General features: G+C 37.7%; 1 protein-coding gene across 3 annotated transcripts in view; it reads left to right on the plus strand.

Moving 5' to 3' along the window:
• LOC106876782 (sodium-dependent phosphate transporter 1-A) overlaps positions 1 to 22,636 on the plus strand; it is a 312,083-nt gene that overhangs the window by 152,045 nt on the left and 137,402 nt on the right. The window contains exon 1 of one of the 3 annotated variants that reach the window (XM_052976432.2): positions 18,617 to 18,773. The exons of the other annotated variants lie outside the window; for them this stretch is intronic. The gene's annotated coding sequence lies outside the window, so the exon portion shown is untranslated. Of the gene's footprint in view, positions 1 to 18,616; positions 18,774 to 22,636 lie in introns of those variants that run through there. 3 annotated transcript variants of the gene reach the window in all.

A 22,636-nucleotide genomic window follows, 5' to 3' on the forward strand; every position in this document is an offset into this window, starting at 1 on the left:
TCGATTATTCCTAGGCTTTCAAGTTTTTCGAGTTCCTTATTTACCCATTCTATTACTGCAACTGGTACATTCCATTTTGGTTTAAATACAGGTGTTACACTTTGTTTTACTTTAATTTTTGCCTTCATTTTCATGCAGCAGCCCAGTTTCTCCGAAAAAACATCTGGGAATAAATATTTAATTTTTCATTTTAATCCCTTCAACTGAACCGACTATATTGCCACACAAAACACTTATAGGCAAAGTCTGAAATTTGAATAGTCCCATCCAGACTGTGTCAAAGTAACTGAATACTTATACTTTTGCCATTTTCGTTTGGTCACGAAATGTCACATTGCACACAAATTCACCTACAAAATACAATCTTTTACCCATAACACCATGTGCTACTTTTGTAGATTTACTTAATTTTGGCTTACTGATATACTTCCAAGTTTCTTCATTCACAATGGTAATATCACTTCCAGTATCTAACTGCATTTTTACTCTTATATTTTCAATTTTCACATTTACGAATTTCCTCTTTGTCACATTACCATTTTCCTTTGAAGACATCTTGTTTACTCTTTTTTCTTTGTTCCAACATTTTGTCATCTTGGTTTTACAGTGCACTTTTACATGTCCAATTTTTCCACAATGGAAACATTCTACTTTCTTAAATGGGCAGTTTTTTCTCAGATGTATAAACATGGGTTTATTTCTTGATTTCTGTTCTGTTTGTACTGTATTTTAGTACACACCTGATTTCTATTCTGCCTGTTTAGAGCACTTGTTTCACTTGGGAGTAATCTTTATGTTCAATTTTCTCTGTGTCATATCTTAAATTTGCTATTCTTTCACACTCTTCTGACACTTGTAAGGTTACAGCTTGGTTTTGTTCCAGCTTAGTGAGAATTCTTGTTCTTACTTCTGTGTCTTTTTCTGTAGTTAGTCCTGAGTAAATATCAGGCACTTGAACACATCTGGTGTTAATTTGTCCAGTTTGAACTTTTCACATTTTCTGTTAACTCTACCAGCATATGTGATGTAGTCCTCCTTGTTGTTCTTTTCTAGGTTCAAACATTTTCAGCATGTATTGAACAACTTGCTAAATCTTTTACACAATTTTCCAAGCTTTTTCCACTAAAAGTTTTACATAATATGTCTATTGTATTTTTAAAGCTTATGTCAGAAAGTTTTTTGGGAGTATGTAATTGCTGTAACACTCATTTTCTGCTGCTGCCAGTTTTCTTAAGATAAGATGTGTTTTCATATCGTTGTCCCAATCTTTGCACTCTTTATTGAAGATTTGTTCATATCTTCTATAGTATGCCTCAAAGGTAACTCATTCGTCTGGTTCATACTTAAATTCTGTTATTGAGTTTGCAACATAATCTGGTGAGAACATCTTTTCAGCATTTTTAGATGATTTCATTGATTGCAGCATTTGTTACTGTAATAATAATTGTTGTTGTTGTTGCTTCTACTGCTGCTCTTGCAGTTGTAGCTGCTGCTGTTGTTGTTCTTTCAGTTGTTATTGTTCTGTTTTTGCAACTTGAACAAACTGGCCAACAATTTTTCCATAATTTTACAATTTTGTATACTGTAAAATTCTCACAAAAACTTTTGTGAGTTTTGTAACTCCTTGTGAATTTGTTAATTTTTCGTCACCACTGTTGTAATCCTTTCGTCGGACTGTTATAACACCCATTCTGGTATAGCAGTATACTTAGACAAGTAAGACCACAGCTATCTATGATCATCTACTTCATACTCTCTACTATACTCACACTGTCTGACAGTATTTATAATGACTAGCACATACCACTCGTCATGTGGGAGGGATGTTCTATTATTACTATTATTCCCATAACAGATACATAGCACCTCTATATTCTAGTATGGGCGTCAGCAAACTTTTGATAATGGAGTGCCAGACCTAGCTTCCAACCTCATATTACTACTTTTATTAGAAGTTGCGTGAGAGCTGCAATGCTGTATGGGAGTGAAACATGGTGTCTGAGGGGGAGAGAGATGGCAATTTTGAGAAGGACCGAGAAAGCAATGGTGAGAGAAATGCATGGAATGAAGCTGTTTGATAAGAGGACTGAGGACCTGATGGGGATGCTGGGGTTGGAAGAATCGGTAGAACAGCTGGCAAGGGCGAATGGAGTGGGGTGGTATGGGCATGTGTTGAGGAGGGATGAAGAGCATGTTCTGAGGAGGGTGCTTGAGCTTGAGGTAAATGGACAGCGAAAGCGAGGTAGACTGAGGAAAATGTGGAGGGGACAAGTGGAGGAGGAGATTGGGAGGGTTGGTTTGAGAAGGGAGGACACCCAAAACTGAGCGAGATGGTGTGAAGGTGGTTGCTATGGCATTGAATTAGATCTGGCCACTCCCATTAATGGGGACAAAACCCAGATTTAAAACACTGGATGATGATGATGATGATGATGATTAGTAGAGTTAATGCTTTTGAAACTCACTATAACAGAAATCTATTTTATTAATCCTTTAATAATTTAAACTGCATGGAAAGAAATATAATTTTATTTAAAAAAATTAATTTTTAAAAGTTTTCAAATTATAAACAACAAAACAAAAAAAGTTACAACAGTTACATTAAATTTCTATAAATTAATGAGAACCTTGTTTCTGTACATTTTTGCTTAATTTCTCAATATCATGTACATAATTTGTGACTTTTAGCTTCATGCAAGCTTCCGAGTGTTGAAGTTTTCAGATAACTTCTTTGTGGACTCAAAACAGATTTCATGTGTGAAAAAATTCGTTTGTATGTATATGTTGAGACAAAGGCTGAAAGTAGAGATTTTCTTCAAAGAATTGAATGTTTCAGGCAACAACATCCAGCAATTGAAGATGGCAATGGACTTCTCCGAGCAGCTTCTTTGAAAAGTTTTTCGTAATTCCACAAATTTTGTTTTCCACAATTCTGAAGTTGTTAATTCAATCATTTCCATTTCAAAGCTATAGACATGCATCCACTCAAAAAGTGATAGATCAAAAGGGTTCGTTTTCAAATCAATCCAGTAGGGGTTTGATGAGAAAAGAAAATATAGGAGTGTAAGCTTCAAAATTTTTAACTCACTTGGAAAATTCTTCTTTCAACATTGCAATATATTTTTGAAGTTCATTCTTATTAATATTAAATAGATTTAAATAAGCTCTTACATTTGGAAAGTATTTGTAAGTGTTGCTAAGTATGTCATGCCAAAAATGATTCCAGTGTTCAAAAAGATCAAATACTGTTTGATCTCTCCCTTGTAAATACAAATTTAAATCATTCAAGTGTTTGCTTATGTCAGTTAGAAACATCAATTTAAATAACCAGTCTTCATTGTTCCATTCTGGGAAATGTTTCTCTTCAAGAAATATTTTTATTTCTTCTAAGCATGATACAAATCTGTTCAAAACATTATCCTGATGAAGCCAACAGACATTACTGTGTAGTAAGAGGTCTACATATTCACTGTCCAATTCTTGCAGAAGGGACTTAAATTGTCTGTGAGTCAGTGAAGAGTGAGAAACTATAAAGTTAACTATTTTAATAACAGTCTCCATGACAGAACTCAAGCTTTGTGATGAAAGTTTTGCAACTAAATTTTCCTGATGTATAATTATGTCCAATATGATTTTCAAGAAGCTTAACAAATCTCTGTTCTTTTCCAACCATTGTAATCTTTGCGAAAATGAACCTGAAGTATTTTTGGACTTCAACATTAATTCCAACAACTGTTGGTATTGTTGTTGTTGCTGCTGTTGCTGTTGCAACTGCACCACAGTGGTTAATAAGTCTTCCATGTTAACTGCTTTTTCTTTGATTTTGTATCAAACGAAAATGTTAACATCCAACGTAAGCTTTGAATAAATTCGTCACCTCTTTTATATCCTTCTATATGTTAAATATACAGATTTCACGAAGCAGAGATATACAACTGTCTTCACACGATGTACTTCAAATTACTCCACTAAACACGATACTCCAATAAATACAAGCTCTCCACGATCTCAATGACTTCCTACATCTTCCACAAACTCTCAACAACTTCCATGACTTCTTCCATCTCAACCAATCCGCTACTCTTTATAAGAGCTTGGCTAGTCCATTCTTCCAATTGCACAGGAGTGTCAATGACTCTCGCCACACCAGATAACTTTTCAATTCTTTATCTTTTTCTACTTGTTACATTTCTCTTTCCATAATGGCCATTTTCTGTTTAGAATAATATTGATATCATTTATTACTTCAATAATTTATATTATTGTACTTTATAAAGACTGAGCTCACAGGTACAAGGGTTAAATATTTAGGGGAGTGAGACTAATCAAAGATGGCTTTATGAATCTAACCTAAACTGCATTCTTGTCATGTACATTAACACAGTGTAATACAAGCTGTTGAACTGCACCTAGTTGGTAAACTTTGGATATAAGTTTTGTTTGCAAGTGTCTATGAAAAGTTTGCAAAGGAAGATGGTATCATTAAATTATAAGATGGAGTGGAAGGAAGATTTTGCATTAATCATAAATGGAGGCAAGCCTTTGTGCCTTATTTGCCATAATTCACTTAGTTATTACAAAGCCTGCAACTTGAAATGCTGCTATGAAACAAATCACAGAAACCTTTCACATGATTATCCTTATCACTAAATAACCAACTGACAATGTGCAGTGAGGAAGCCAATACAACAACTGAAGTCAGTTTTGTTATATCATGAAATGTTGCTTCTGCTAAACACATATATTCCAATGGCAAATTTGTTAAGAAGAATATAGCTTATATTGCTGCTATATTAGATCCAAATAGTACAAGCACCAGTTTCACACCACACTACAGAGAGGTTTATCTCTTAGATCAGTGCTGATGTTGCTAACAAAATTCAAAATAATTATAAAAAATTCCTTTGCATTCAGTTTATCTATTGATGAATCAACTGACAAACAAGACAACCCACAACTGGCAGTATTTGTTTATTTGTTTATGTTTCCTTTATAAAGGAGGAGATGTTGGATTTGATGGAATTAAAGGGAACAAGTAGTGGTGCTGACAAAAAATGCTGGTGTTCTAGTGAAGCTCCTACGATGGAGGGGAAAATTGCAGGATTAATTGCAATTATGAAAAGTGATCCCAGCTTTCCTTAGTTTCTCCCTGTTCATTGTATAATTCATCATGAACACCTAATAGCCAGATACTTCAAATATGAAACTGTTATGAAATATGTTCTTGAAATTACACATTTCATATGCTTAAGAACCACTAACAGTTCATAAATTTTATTAAAATACTGGAGTTTGAAAACAGACTCATTGATATATCTTTATACTGCATTCTTGGGTGGCTGTCAGCCAGCAATGTCTTAAGTAGGTTTGTGTATCTGTTATAGCCTCTTATTACATTTCTTTTTCTTAGCAGAAAAATGCTAAACAGATGTATGATCTGATTCATGATCCAGTTGTAGAAAATCTGCCTCAAATTCTGTCCAATTCAGATGATGATGATGATGATGATAAGGAAATATTATGGATGCAAAAAAAAATACCTTATTTGGAATTTATCAATTTTCTTTTCACTTCTTTCCTATAGTAATTTTTTAAATTTTGAACTTTTTAAATCTTTATATATGAAATTCAAATGGTATTAGAAATTTAGAACTCCATTTAAAATTTTTAATTTGAAACTATTGTATTCAACAGCTAACATCCTAATTTTACATTTGTTTGAAAATACAGTAAAATTTTTAAAATACTGCCTGTTCTAATGGAATAATTTAATGAATTTGTTTATGTGTGTATGTGTGTTTATCATTGTCATCATCCCATTTAATGCTTGTTTTCTATGCTGGCATGGGTTGGACAGTTTGACAAAATCTGACTGGCTTGAGGGATGCGTTGATCTGCATTGTCTGCTTTGGCAAAGTTTCTACAGCTGGATGACTTTTCTAACACCAACTACTTTAAGAGTGTACAAGGTGCTTTTTCCATGGCACCAGCAGATATGTTTCACATTTGACAACTGGAATGAAACAACTAAATTTTTCCTTTAGATACCTTCTTATAGGCTCTGACAGACCGAATCTTATAAAAGCTATTTTAACCAATCAATTGTGCCTTACACATTACAATTTGAGTAAAGTGGAGCATGGCTACACTTGTCATAGAAACATTCTAACTAGGGTCATAAAGGAGAATTTGGCTGCAATCAGATGTTTCTCAACATCTGATCTGAAAAACAATGGTCCAGCCTTTAAATATTAATGGGCTAATTCTGTTGGTACATAGTTTATAACCTGCAATAAATGAGAAAATATATTGTCTGTTACAGGATACTGCATTACAAGATTTTCAGGAATTCCAAACTTCATAACATGCGTATGCCTGTACCACAATTGATATAACTGACTAAACCCTTGTAAAAGGTGTCCTGGTGTCTATTTATGTTTCTTCTGTATCTGGGGTTCTGATTGTGTGTATTTGTGTTGGGATATCTATGTGTTTGTATCACCATGTCTACATGTTTATATTTCTGTATGGAGGAGATAATGTGATGCATGTGTATGTTGTTTACATGTCTATATGTCTGTCCATGTGTGTGTATCTGTATCTATATATGTGTGTGCATTTGTGTTAATGGTATGTCTTTTTCAGTATATATTTGTGCTTCTATTGCTACTTGTCTGTTTCTGTGTGTATGCTTCGTACCTATACGTGTGGTGGTGGTGGTGTTGATTTTAAAGTTGTTTTTCTGTTTGCAGGTCTCTATGCCTGTGTGTGTACCTCTGTACCAATGTGTGTGTGTGTGTCTTTTGTCACAGTGTTTTCTGCATATATTTGTGTTTCTATGTATATGTGTGCCTATACTTGTGCTGTGTGTGTGTGTGTGTGTGTGTGTGTGTGTGTGCAACTGAGTGTTAGATTCATGTGTATATTTGTTTATACATATATGTGAATATGTGTTGAATTTCTGCATGTGTATATCTTTATATTGTCTGTGTAATTGTGTATGTATGTATTTGTTTATTGCTGGTTTGTAGGTGGGTAGGAAGAGTATGTGTATGTATATGTACCTATGATGGCTTGTGAATGCATGTGTGTGTGTGTGTGTGTGTGTGTGCTGGTAGTTCTACCTTAAAAGTATGCAATTGTTATTGAGTTGACATTGAGCTTCAGATGAAGAGATTAAAGGAATGTTTTTTTTCTTGTTCTACTGGAATATGTATGTATGCATATGTGCTTACATGTATGCATGTATCTGTATATGTCTATGTACATATATGTGTGTGTTGTAGTAAGTGGTAATGCTACCAGCTTTTGTTTATTGTTGCTTTGTGTGTGTGTGTGTGTGTGCATATGTGTGTACCAGTTATTTTTTACTTGAAGAAGTCATTTTAACATCGCAGTTAGTGGCGGTGGTGTTGGTACCAATGTCGTATGCCAAGTCATCATACATAATATTAAATTTTGTTTTATCCATCCTCCTATGCTCTGAATTCAAACTATGCTGGTGTTTATGATTTATAAATGTAAATATAATTCAACAATAACATGTACTGAGGTATGTACCAGGACTGGCTCAATCTACTATACTGTTTCCTTAAATAAAATTGACTTTGTGCCAAGACTGAAGAAATTGTTATTGCATTGAAAGGTTAGAAACATAAGCACCTGGGAGTAGAATTAGTAGAGAAACATTAGTCTAGGGATAGAAGTGCTAGTGTTTAGAGTTAAAATATGTAGACTCTAAGGGCAGAATTGGTTGTCTTTTGGATAAAATTGGTAAATAATAACATGGTTATCTTTTCTACAATAACCTCAGGCTTTGTGAGTGAATTTGGTAAATGGAAAATATGTGGAAGCCTGTGTGTCTTTGTGTTTGAGTTCCTTCCTGCACCATCACCTGAAAAATGATGTTGGTTTGTTTATGTCCCTGTTAATTAATGATTTGACAAAAGAAACAAATAGAACACGTACCAGACTTTCAAAGAATATATTGATTTGTCCACTCTTTATGATGGTGTTGCCACACCGTGGCCACAATCCAGTGACTGAAACATGTAATAGGTAAAAGTATAACATTAATATACGAACAGAAATTATTAAGAAATATTAATTGAAGGGTAACATTGTTAGTAGATAGGGCAGCCAATTACCTTGCTATATATAATCTAGTCTAAGGCAGCAAGCTGGCAGAATCATTAGCATGACAGGCAAGAATGTTTAGTGTCATTTTGTCTATCTTTACATTCTGAGTTCAAATTCCACCTACGTTGACTTTACTTTTCATTCTTATGAGGTCGATAACATAACAACCGGTCCGAAACCTGCTGGCCTTGTGCCAAAATTTGAAACCAATATTTAATCAAGTTTCTTTTCACTTGAAATTTAAATGCTGTTTTGTTTGACTTTGCCTTTCATCCTTCCAGAGTGATTAAAAATAAAATTCCATTCAAGTACATTTGGACTGTTTCCCTTCCACTCTGAATGTGTGGCCTTCATTCTTGTGTTAGAAATCAATATTAGTGGAAAGCTAATCTAAATGTATTCCTTTTCTTTTTATTTGTTTCAATCATTTGATTATGGCCATAGTGAGGCACCACCTTGAAGTGTTTTGAATAAACAAATGGACTCCAGTACTTATTTTTTCAAAGTCTGGTACTTATTCTACCAGTCTCTTTTGCCAAACTGCTAAGCTATGTGAATGCACACAAACCAGCTCTGGATGTTAGGTGGTGTAGGTGTGGGTGTGTGTGGAGGGAGGGGCAAACACAGTTTCTAAGACATACACATATATGTGTGTGTGCGTTTGTGTATGTGTAAATTAATACACCCTGTCTGTTGTTTCCTCGCTTGTCTCTCTTGTTTTGCATATAATTTTCAATCATCATCATCTTCATCATCATCATCGTTTAATGTCCGCTTTCCATGCTAGCATGGGTTGGACGATTTGACTGAGGACTGGCGAACCAGATGGCTGCACCAGGCTCCAATCTGATCTGGCAGAGTTTCTACAGCTGGATGCCCTTCCTAACGCCAACCACTCCATGTGGGTGCTTTTACGTGCCACCGGCACAAGGGCCAGTCTTGGGGTACTGGCAATGGCCACGCTCAAATGGTGTTTTTTACATGCCACCTGCACAGGAGTCAGTCCAGCGTCACTGGCAATGACCTTGCTCGAATGTTTTGTTCACATGCCGCCAGCACAAGTGCCAGTAAGGCAACACTGGTAACAATCACGCTCAAATGGTGCTTTTTATGTGCCACCGGCATGGAAGCTGGTCAGCTGCTCTGGCAATGATCACGCTCGGATGGAGCTGTTAGCGTTCCACTGGCATGGGTGCCAGTCATCGAATATGGTTCATTTACGATTTCACTTACCCCAACAGGTCTTCGCAAGCAGAGTTTAGTGTCGAATGAAGGAAGGTTGGCATGGATGCCAGGTGTTGAATTTGGTTCGATTTCAAATTCACTTGACTCAACAGGTCTTCGCAAGCAGAGTTTTGTGTCCAAAGAAGGAAAGGTACGCATAAGTGGGCTGGCTACACCCCTGGCATAGGCCACTGGTTATGGTCTCACTTGTCTTGCTGGGTCTTCTCACGCACTGCATATTTCCAAAGGTCTCGATCACTAGTCATTGCCTCGGTGAGGCCTAATGTTCGAAGGTCATGCTTCACCACCCCATCCCAGGTCTTCCTGGGTCTACCTCTTCCACAGGTTCCCTCAACTGCTAGGGTGTGGCACTTTTTCACACAGCTATCCTCATCCATTCTTGCCACATGTCCATACCAGCACAATTGTCTCTCTTGCACACCACAACTGATGCTTCTTAGGTCTAACTTTTCTCTCAAGGTACTTACACTCTGTCGAGTATGCACACTGACTATACACATCCATCGGAGCATACTGGCTTTATTTCTTGCAAGCATGTCCTCAGCAGTTACGGCCCATGTTTCACTGCCATGTAGCATGGCGGTTTGTACACATGTATCATACAGTCTACCTTTTACTCTGAGTGAGAGTCCCTTTGTCACCAGCAGAGGTAAGAGCTCTCTGAACTTTGCCCAGGCTATTCTTATTCTAGCAGCTACACTTTCAGCACACCCTCCCCCGCTACTGACTTGGTCATGGAAGCTATCAACTACTTCTAGTTTTTCTCCCTGGAATGTGGCAGAAGTTTTTCTCTACACATTTTCAGTGTTTATTGCTCCTGAGCATCTGCCACATACAAAAACTATCTTCCTAGTTAGCCTTCTTTTGATATTGCTGTACCTCTTATGTGTCCATAGCTTACACTGGGTACATCTTATAGAGTTCCTACCTATGCCTTTTCTACTGATTGAGCAGGTTCATCTACCTGAAGGGGTTTGTGATTTGTCTACCTTCCTACTTATTAGGACTTTGGTTTTAGTTACGTTGACTCTGAGGCCCTTCGATTCTAATCCTTGCTTCTGAAACTTCTCTAGTTCTGATAGTGACTCAGCAATTAGAGCAAGGTCATCAGCATAGAGGAGCTCCCAGGGGCATCCTGTCTTGAATTCCTCTGTTATTGCTTGGAGGACTATGATAAATAGGAGGGGGCTGAGCATTGAACCTTGGTGGACCCCTGCCTCAACCCAGAATTCTTCACTGTACTCGTTGCCAACCCTCACCTTACTGAGGCGTCCCTGTACATGGCTCACACAGCTCTCACAAACCATTCGTCTATCCCTAGTTTCTTCATTGACCACCAGATAAGGGATCAGGGGACCCTGTCAAAGGCTTTCTCCATGTCAATGAAAGCCAGGTACTGATGTTTATCTTTGGCTAGGTATTTCTCCTGCAGCTGTCTTACCAGAAATATGGCATCAAAACCCAAACTGCATCTCATCTAAACTGACTCTCTCCCTAATTAGTTGGGCTATGACCCTCTCTGTGACCTTCATTACCTGGTCCAACAACTTGATACCTCTGTAATTATTTGTATTTAAAGCGTCACTTTTACCTTTGTAGCAGTTGACTATGGTGCTGCTACACCAGTCATTGGGTATGACTCCTTCGTGTATCACCTGGTTAACAATACGGGTGACTAGGCTATAGCCGACACTGCCAGATATTTTGAGCATCTCTGCAGTGATTCCTGATGGGCCAGAGGCTTCCCTGTCTCCATACTGTTAATTGCTTTATCTACCATGGTACTGTCAATTCGGATAGCTGGTCCCTCTGTTGGGTCAACATTCGGCAGACTCTCATTCTCCCATTCATTCTCTTTATTGAGCAACCTTTCATAGTGACGTCCCCAAACCCCTCTCTTTGCAGCCTCATTTAATGCAAGTGAACCATCATCCATGCAGACACATTTCTCTCCTATGACATCACAATTCCCTCTCACACACTGTCTTGCAACACGAAATACTTTAAGTCTTTGGTAGCCACGGCGCAGAACATTGGCAAACTTTTTCTTATCTGCTTCCCCTCTGGCTAAATAAACCTGTATCCTAGCTTAGCCTTCTCGTATTCTGATACAATTCCTTGCTACCTCCGTTCTTCCAGTCCTTCCAAGCCTGTTTCTTTTCTCTAATAGCCCTGTCAACCACATTGTTCCACCACCACGTTACCTTGGGTTGAGAGAGGACTTTGCACCATCCACAGATCTGGTCAGTGGCTCTCAGCAAGTTGTCTTCCACATTATGTGATGCTATATCCCCTTCTATTTCATCAAAGGTTTCGAGTAATATGTCTCTAAATCTCTGTCCACTTGCAGGATCTTTAAGCTTCCAGACCCTTCTCCTCCAAGATGGTCTTCTTCTGGGCATCCATTTAGCTCTGATCCCGAAGTCCCTAACTATTAATCTATGTTGTGGGGTACATTTTTTACCTGGGAAGGTTTTGGCATCTATAAGCAGCCCTCTTTCCCTTTATCTGGCAAGGATGTAGTCAATTTGGCTAGTGTGTCTGCCAGAACGATTGGTGACTAGCAGGTTTCCTGAAGTTGGTATTGCAAATCATAAGATTATTTGCATTGCAGAACTCCAGTAGTCTGGTTCTCTCTTCATTGCCGGAACCAAAACCATAGCCTCCATGTACGCCATGGAAGGCCCCTGCATGTTGTCCAACATGTCCATTGAAATCACCAGCCACAAAGAGAAGGTCCCTGTCATTCGTCAACAAGGTAGTCTGCAATAGGGTGTCATAAAATCGGTCTTTCTACCTATCTGGTAACCCCGTTGAGGGGCATAGGCCAAGATAATGGTAGCTAACCTATGGTGAAGCACTAATCTAATCTTAACTACTCTGTCACATACTCTGACCACCTCGATTACCTTATCAACCTATTTCTCCGCAAGAAGTATACTCATGCCCCTGACCCCGCCAGTGTTCCCTGCCCAGTGTCCCAAAATGCTAGTGGCCTCTCCACCATCTCACTGACCCAATCTTTTCTCCACTTGATGTTGGCTGGTAGAAGAAGTGGCTTCCTTCTTGCTGCTCTGCCATAGTAACCAAGTTTGTGGAGATACCTGATAGCTGTTCTGGGACTGACATCAGCTTGTTCTGCTATGTCAGAGGCCTTTCAACAAGGATTATCCTCCACATTTCTTTTAGCAAAGAGAAAGGTCCTGTCAGAGGGCCCTGGTTGATCTGGGTGAGGTGATGTAGACTCCTTTCCCTCTCTGGTGCATTGCACAATCACTCTATTAACTGTAGAAAGTGGGATCCCAAGGTTTTCTGCGATTTTACACTGACTATATCCACCTTCAGAATGACCCACACTACAGCCCCTTTGAAATTCAGACAGTTCCAAGGCTTCTTTTGTACATGGCATAATTAAACAGTCACATATAAGGCGGTGAGCTGGCAGAAACGTTAGCACACCGGGCGAAATGCTTAGCGGTATTTCGTCTGCTGCTACGTTCTGAGTTCAAATTCCGCCGAGGTCGACTTTGCCTTTCATCCTTTCGGGGTCGATTAAATAAGTACCAGTTACGCACTGGGGTCGATATAATCGACTTAATCCGTTTGTCTGCCCTTGTTTGTTCCTCTCTGTGTGTAGCCCCTTGTGGGTAGTAAAGAAATAACATATAGAATCTGAAACATAAAAATGTCAATTAATAAAAAGATATAAATCTTTACAAGTTAGAATAAACATAAAATGATGTTTTGTGGGGTGTCTATTTACTTCTGTTGTGTGTGTGTGTGTGTATAAAGGGTTTCCACCCAGTTTTTATCTACCAAATTCATTCACTCACAAGGCAGTTGTTGACCAGGAGCTATAGTAGAAGACACTTGCTCAAGGTGGTTGCAAAGTAAACTTCTTAAATTGGGCGAGCTTTAAATGATCAAATGTTGTTCAGCCATAATTATTCCCCCCTTTTTATTCTATAAGTATAGTATTCCTTGGACTACACTATCCAATGTGTCCTTTGTTAAGAATGTAGGGGGGTTTAACTTAAAAAAGAAAAATATGGCTGTGCTTATTACTGTTGTTTAGTGGCAGTTGTATCCTGAATGATCAAAGGCAGACCAAGTCTCATAAGCATTCTAACTGTGACTAACTCTATGTTCCTTTTTATTCTTTTCCCCCACTGACATGGTGAATCTTGGACTATATCCAATGTGTCCACTCTTTTTTAAGATAAGCGCAGATGTGGCTGTGTGGTAAGAGGCTTGCTTCCCAAGCACATGCTGGAGCACTGCCTTCAAGAGTCATAGTTAATCACATTAATCTCAGTACCTCCTTCAATCTTATACTTGGCTTCTCGGTCTGTTTATCCGACCACTAAACTATATTTTTGACACAAAGAGGCGCATCAACACTCATGTAAACATATACACAGACATGAACATAAGCACACACACATATATCATTATCAGTGTCATTATTTTAATATCCACTATATACAAGCATGTCCCTTACATCCCTCTTCAGCTGAGCAGTCCTAATTTTGGGTGCTCATGTGTGCTGGTGCCACATAAAAAGCACCCATACTGATGCCATGTAAAAGCACCTGTGCCAGTGCCATGTAAAAGCACCCATGCGAATACTGTGTAAAGGCATCCAGTACTCTCTGTAAAATGGCTGGTGTTAGGGAAGGCATCCAGCTGTAGAAATTAGGCCAAGGTAGCTCTTCATCTGGCCAGCTCATGTGAAACCATCCAACCCATGCCAACATGGAAAATGGATGTAAATGATGATAATGATGATGATTTTCCTTGCTTGATGAAATCCATTTAAACATTTTCTACTGTTGGATGCCCTTCCTGTCACCAACCCTCTCTTGTTTCTAAGCAAGGTAATATTTCCCCAGGCCAGACATGTTTTCCTGGAAGATTGGAAATGAAGAACATCACTTGTGTGAATGTGATGTTCATTTACAACTATCACAGGATTTCAAGACAAGGACACACACACACACACACGTCTGTCCACTGTATATATATATATATATATATATATATATATACTATAAAAGGCAAATTTTCTCTGTGTGTGTGTATGTTTAAAATTCATACATTTACACAATTCCAAATTTCTTCGATTAAACAATCGCAATTAATATTCTAAATACAATTTGTTAGGTCACTGCGTCATTTTTTCACTCCAAAAATTTCCTAATAACGAATATAATCCATAAAACTACACGAGTAAACATTTTCTCTCTAATAAAATCTAATTTCCTCTTTCTAATACAAATCCTTTCAACTCCTACTTTCTCTTATGAACCTTTACGAAAACTCCAACAACAAATACAAAAAGAAAGGAAGGAGGAAAAAAAAACTATTTCAGTATCAAATCACATTTCGATACTGTAATGACAGACAAACGAAGAAGAGTGAGAGTCAAATAAACAGACACACTGCCAATCATACGTAAATACACACATATATATGTACCTATGGTTACCAATGACCTCATTCTAATTGGCGGGAATTATAAGTTTACTTTCCATTTCTAACACCGTCCTTCACCATCGAGACATCTTTCTCAAATACGATCAACAAACATTTATTCCCTACAAACTGTGAGTTTTTTTTTGAAAATCTTTTCGTAAATCTTGAGATTAACACCCGCATCACTACCTACCTAACCCTAACACTGTAGTGAAAATCGTACGAGTGTTAATCTGAAAATTTAACAATCTTTTTTAAAACACTTTTACTTACTAACCTCTTTTTTATTTAGTGTGTGTGTTGCCCATATATGTATACACTTAAGACTTAGTTGTGGGTTGGGAGTTTGATCGGCAGAGGTCATTATTATTATTATTTATTTATTATTAGGCATAACTACAGAGTTGTACCCACCAAACTTTGGAAGGTCATAACTTTCAGAAAAATGAATATTTTTTAATGAAATTTTCTATGCATATAGTATTTACTATATAGAATCCGAATACACAAAAATTTCCAGTGAAAGTGTTTTGGAATGGGGGTTTTTTCGGAGCAAGTCGTCCATAATTGTTTCATTTTTCTCTATTATGTGCGTATGTGCATCCGTAGATTTCTAATGAAGTAATACGCTGCTTCTGTTCTCTTCTACTTCTCTACTAGAAACGTTTACTTTGGAATTTACTTCTATTGAGAAAAAAAAAATCGTGTGCATGTTATTTTTAACGTAAGTTTTCTTATGACGGCTTCTGTTCACTGCCTATTACTTCATTACAAATCTACGGATGCACATACGCACATAATAGAGAAAAATGAAACAAATATGGACGACTTGCTCCGAAACACCACCGAGTGGGGGAACGCTTCTCAAAAATAACCTGCAGTTGTTTCCTTCAAAATTCCTACATGCTCGAAATGTACATACATCAAGGTATATTTGTAGAAAATTTCACAAAAAAATATTAATTTTCCTGGAAGTTAAGAAGAAGTTAAGAGGAATTTAAGTGGAATTTCCGAAAATTGTCCCCCACCCCCATTCCAAAACACTTTCACTGGAAATTCGGATTCTACATAGTAAATACTATATGCATAGAAAATTTCATGAAAAAATATTCATTTTTCTGAAAGTTATGACCTTCCAAAGTCTGGGGGGGGGGGGTACAACTCTGTAGTTATGCCTTTTATTATGATTATTTAAAATTTTTCCCACAACGGCGGCTTCGGGCAGGTGGAGTATAGTCGATTATATTGACCCCTGTGTTCAACTGGTACTTATTTTTTAGACCCCGAAAGGATGAAAGGCAAAGTCAACTTCGGCGGAATTTGAACTCACACACTCATACATACAAATATCTGTCATTCTCTTCCAAATACGATCGACAGTCAAACATTTATTCCTTACAAACTGAATTTTTTTAATATCTTTCTTAAAATGCATTTACTTACTACCATATATAGACACAGAATACACATTAATACACACATACATACAAATACTTGTCATTTTTTTAATTTAGTGTGTGTGTGTGTTGCCCATCTTAATATATAATGCTGAAGTTCTGTACTTACTAACATTTTTTTATTTAGTGTGTATGTGTGTGTGTGTTGCCCATATATATATATATATATACACTTAAGACTTAGTTGTGGGTTGGGAGTTTGATCTGCAGAGGTCATTATTATTATTATTCAGATTAACACCCGCACGATTTTCACTAGGGTGTTAGGGTTACGGTTTTTGGGTCAGGGTTACGGTTTTAGGGTTACGATGAGGGTTAGTCTTACGGTTACGGTTTCAGGGTTAGGGTTACGTAATCGTGCGGGTGTTAATCTGAAAAATCACCGAAATGTGAAAACTACCGACCCTCCAATCTGTTATAACTTTTGTTGTTCTGTTTAATATGTATATAGATTATGCCTCCAAACAAGAGAGCTTGCTGGGGAAAGAAAGCAACCCGTTTAAAAAGACAGCAACAGACTGCAGCAATTCATCACATTCCAGAAGCTGCTTTGAACATAATGCAAAACGGTGCATCATCATCTACTGCCCAATCTGATAGAATTCTAGCAGAACTGTGTAGCAACAGATCGCCAGCAATTGCTTCATCAGAAATTGCCGTCCTACCTCCTGCGAAAAGGAATTACCCTGCTATGTATAATTAAGGCAGCGCAAAAAGTTGTTTTGCACAAGCATTTGTATAGCCAATTAGATGGATGAAATTTACGTACACTTAATAATGTTTCACAAAACAGCCTTCACACTTTCCCTATTAATTTCGTCTTTTGAATTATGAACATATTTACATCATAAGGGTTTTTTCATTGTAAGGCTTTCTTTTTTAGTTGATTTTCACCTAGCAAGACTTATCGTAGATGGCGTAATAAGTCACACCCAGACAACGTCGGGTTATACTGCTAGTATATATATATATATATATATATATATTAATATATATACATGTTTGTGTGTGAGTGTGTGTACACAAACACACACACACAAGTATATATACATCTGTGTGCGCATGCATGTGTGAGTTTGTATGAGTAAATTTGTATTTCCTTTTGTCTTCTCATGTGTTTGCTGGTTGTAAACACTGACCTCTCTGTTCATGCAGTCATTTGATTGCAGTCCACAAGCAAAAATACGTCTGGTTTTCTTGATGTGCCTTGACATGTAACACAGTCTTTGTAAACCAAAGGCTCATTCAATCAGTGTTGTCTTTTTCCATTTCTCTGCATAGCTATCTCCAGGCTGTTTGTTCTCAGATACATTAGAAAGTTATTACCTTGCTTAAAAACAGGTGGGAGTTGGCCATAAAAAAATCTGTTCAACATCAAAAGAATATATTTTGCTTGCTTGTATTAAAGATAAAACCTCATCCACTTGGCTGTTTGGCCCCTGCATCAGCACAGGTTTTATTGTGTGTTTAAGAAATATTCACTTCACAATCACATGGTTCTGAGTTGGATTTCACATCTGGTCAATGTATTCTACTATAACCTTACTTGGACTCAAGTCTTTTAAGTGAAAGTGGGTAGCTGGAAACTACGTAGAGCCCACCAGGTGGACTGAACCTGTTGAGTCATGATTTCTACTTTGCTCATCACACCCTTTAACTCTCATTATACTATAAAAAAAGGCCAACTTCCACATTCAAAAGGACTTTTTGGTCAGCTGTGACAATCATGTCTTTTTTTTTCAGACAATACATCTAGAATTACATTACCAATTCCACTCTCAGTGCATTGATTACCCTAAGGCTGCAGTAGAAGACACTTTCCCAAGGTAATGTGCAGTAGAATTGAACCTGGTGCCACAAAGACTGAACTACTTAACCACATGGCAATACCACTTTGGGCCAATGACTTTAAGAATGTCCTATTTCTCACTGTGTCTCCCACCCTGTAGATTAGGTTTCTGACATAAACGTCTTATTTACCAATGTTTTCTTCCACTGTCCTCACTCAGTTACGTTTTTGTTTATGCTTCCACATGCTTGAAGCTTCTGTGCTTTCAGGCATGTGTGTGTGTGTGCGTTAAACAAATTGAAGTGTGTATTTGATTAGCTTACATGTTTGTGTTTGTGTTGTTATTTGTGCCATGATTTAGTTGTATTTAACCATTTCTCTTTAAATGCTGTTAAAGAATGGAAATTTATGTCTTTTTTAATTATGCAATAAGGGTAGGTTAAAAGATGAATTTTCATTGTTAAACACGCATTTTAGAGATAAGATAAGAATGATAAAAGGTGTGTCTTGAGTTTAGTTTACAGTTTTGAGTTGTTCTTTTCTTTTTACTAATAAACTCACTCAACACCAAATCATAATTCGCCTTCTTCAGCTTGGTGGAGGAAACAATTACAGAAGACTGTTGCAATTTTTCCCTAGCTGCTTACTATATTTTATTGTCTTTCAAAGTAAGTACTCTTTGAGTCTGTATCAAAGAACAGGTGACTTATTCTATCATGATGTTTTGAAAATTCTATTATATTGAACACATTTTTGATAACCTTTAAAAAAAGCATTAATTTGTAATTTTTAATAGAGACTATATTACAAGGCTCTTATACTGCTTTTCAAGCACTTAAAGAATTTCGAGTATTAGCAACACAGTGGTAAAATTGTAAGAGATAATGAATTCTTACAAGACAGGTTTTCTCACAATATATTTTTACAGAATTCTCGCATATCTTATCAATGATGTTATAAACAAAAGCAACAACAAAGAGCAAAAATGAAATTGGTATAAATATCTCCAAAGCACTGAGAGAGGAAGGTTTTAGATGCCATACCTCAACTTTGGTTTTTTTTTTTTTTTCATTAAATTACCTTTTAAAAGAAATATATTGTGGACATTTCATACCTTTTCCTTTGTGAATTAAGGGAGGTTAGTTAGTATGCCTGATATATTAGAGATAAACTTTTTTCAATATCAACCCACCTGAGATTTGCCCTTTATTCTGAGACACAAGACTACTTGTTTCAATCATCAGATTAATAATAGAAAGCTAGTTATTTTACTGGATCCTTACAAATTCTCAAAATCAATTGAAATAAAGGCAAGGCATTTTATTATATAAGATTAATGCATGCAGACATGCTGTGAGTAAGCTGTGTAGTAAATCGTTACATAAAGTAAGAAAAAAAAAGCATTTATAAATTGAATCTATTTTGATATGTTTCCACTAATCCTGAAGGAGTCCTGAGAGTTGGTTCTTAGCTTTGGTTATACGGTGTGAAATAGATGAAAGATATGTCCCTCTATGTCCATAGGGAACACTAATCTGCTATATATAATATTCCCAGGAATCTGTTACCTGTTCCTATTGAACTGAACTTAGTACACTTTGTCAGATTAATGCTGGTATGACAGATGTTCATTTTGCAATCGTAAAGTTTTGGATTTGATCTGGTATAGAATCTTGAGCAAGTATTTCTTATCACAGCTGCAAGTGTTGTGAGGGAAATTGAGTAGTCTGAGACCACATGGAGCTACAAAATAACTTTAAAGCACTATGGTAAAGATATTTTTCATAGGGATAGGCATCGCTGTATGGTCAGAAGCTTGCTTTGTAATCACATGGTTCCGGGTTCAGTCCCACTGCATAGCACATCAGGCATGCAGTGGAAACTTGGGCAAATGTCTTCTGTTAAAGCCTTGGGCCAACCAAAGCCTTGTGAGTAGATTCAGTAGATGGAAACTGAATGAAACTAGTTGTGTATGTGTGTGTGTGTTTGTGTGTCTTTGTCTTCTTTCCTCACCACCACTTGGCAACTGGTGTTGGTTTGCTTATGTTCCTGTAACTTAGCAGTCCAGTAAAAGAGACTAATAGAATAAGTAGCAGGCTTTTAAAATGAAGAGTCCTGGGGTCAATTCATTTGACTAAAAACTCTTCAAAGCAGTGCTCCAGCATGGTCATAGTCTGATGACTAAAACAATTAAAAGATAGGAGATTAATTCAAATAATATTGGAAAAAATTAAATTAAATGCAAAACAAAAAGTGTTTATCTGGCAACCTAGTAATTTTGTCCCTGCACTACATCTCACTCTTGAATAGGACCTTAGTTTATCACTTGGTGTCTTGGTACCTATTCTCTGACAGTTAAGTGAACTATGACAGTCCACATTTCAATAGAATGTCTAAATTACACAACATAAACTGTACATGGGTTCAGTCGCTTGCTACAGTCCAGCTCTTTACTTTCACTCTGGTTTCTACTGTCAATTTTCCACTGTTCTACCTACTTTAATCCTTTAGCATTTAAACAGGCTATATCTAGCCCAAATATTCTATTTATGTTCAAATTGAGCAGGTCTGACCTCTCACATTTACTCTACAATGTCATTCTAAAAATATACAATCATGTCATTGAAATCTCAAAGCTGTGAGGTAATGCATGATTAATTCAAAGCAATGGTAATGAATATGCATTACATTTGACAAAGTAATGCGAATACTAAAAGGTTAAATCCACAAACATCCTATTTTTACTTTGGCATAATGTGCCCAGGACTACATTCTGCAACATGTTCTTTTTTTTTAAAAAAAGTGGAGTATGATTTGGCTGTTCTTGTCAGGTCTAATCAGTCATTCCAACCATGATCTTCCCATCTTATTACCACTCCCTCTCTCCCTAACTCTCTGTCTATTTCTCTCTTTGTCTGTTCTCTCTCTCTCTCTCTCTCTCTCTCTCTCTCTTGCGTCCCCCCTCTCTCATCCTATCTTTCTTGCCCTCTCTCCTTCTCTCATGCACCCTGTACATATATATATATTTTCCAAGTAGAAACTGTTTTTTGTTTACCTTTGTCTGCTAAAATGAATATAAATCACACGTTATATGTTGTAATATTACGCAATCATACATACATATATATATATATATATATGAGAAGTTTCAGGTGTGGAAGCAAGGTCTAGAATTGAAGGGCCTTAGAGTCAACCTAGCTAAAACCAAAATCCTAATAAGTAGGAAGGTAGATAAAACACAAACCCCTTCAGGTAGATGGCCCTGCTCAGTATGTAGAAAAGGAGTAGGTAGTAACTCTATAAGATGTACCCGGTGCAAGCTATGGACACATAAGAGGTGCAGCAACATCAAAGGCAGGTTAACTAGCAAGTTAGTTTTTGTTTGTGGCAGATGTTCAGGTGCAATAAAGACTGCAAACAAACAGGAAACAACTTCTATCTCATTCCAGGGTGAAAAACTAGAGGTAGTCGATAGCTTCCGCTATCTGGGCGACCAAGTTAGTAGTGGGGGTGGGTGCGCTGAAAGTGTAGCTGCTCGAATAAGAATAGCCTGGGCAAAGTTTAGAGAGCTCTTACCCCTGCTGGCGACAAAGGGACTCTCACTCAGAGTAAAAGGCAGACTGTATGACGCATGCGTACGAACAACCATGCTACATGGCAGTGAAACATGGGCTGTAACTGCTGAGGACATACGTAAGCTCGCAAGGAATGAAGCCAGTATGCTCCGTTGGATGTGTAATGTCAATGTGAATACCCGTCAGAGTGTAAGTATCTTGAGAGAAAAGCTGAACATTAGAAGCATCAGTTGTGGCGTGCAAGAGAGACGATTGCGCTGGTATGGACATGTGGTGAGAATGGAGGAGGATAGCTGCGTGAAAAAGTGCCACACCCTAACAGTTGAGGGAACCCGTGGAAGAGGTAGGCCCAGGAAGACCTGGGCTGAGGTGGTGAGGCAAGACCTTCGTACATTGGGCCTCACCGAGGCGATGACTACGGACCGAGACCTTTGGAAATGTGCTGTGCGTGAGAAGACCCGGCAAGCCAAGTAAGATCGTTGCCAGTGCCCCTGGACTGGTTCTTGTGCGGGTGGCACATGAGATGCACCATTTTGAGCGTGGCCGTTGCCAGTACCGCCTGATTGGCTCCTGTAGGATTTTCGAGCGAGATCGTTGCCAGTGCCCCTGGACTGGCTTGTGCGGGTGGCACATAAAAGACACCATTTCGAGCGTGGCCGTTTTCGTGCGGGTGACACGTAAAAGCACCCACTACACTCTCTGAGTGGTTGGCGTTAGGAAGGGCATCCAGCTGTAGAAACTCTGCCAAATCAGACTGGAGCCTGGTGTTGCCATCCGGTTTCACCAGTCCTCAGTCAAATCGTCCAACCCATGCTAGCATGGAAAGCGGACGTTAAACGATGATGATGATGATGATGATATTCATGATATGCCTGAACCATGTAATGTCAAAACAAAATGAAGGAATAAATGTAATGCTATAACCTCATAAATTATCCCTGGAATTTCAGATTGTA

Source organism: Octopus bimaculoides, chromosome 25, assembly GCF_046866305.1.
Source record: "Octopus bimaculoides isolate indiv1 chromosome 25, ASM4686630v1, whole genome shotgun sequence".
NCBI lineage: Eukaryota > Metazoa > Mollusca > Cephalopoda > Octopoda > Octopodidae > Octopus > Octopus bimaculoides.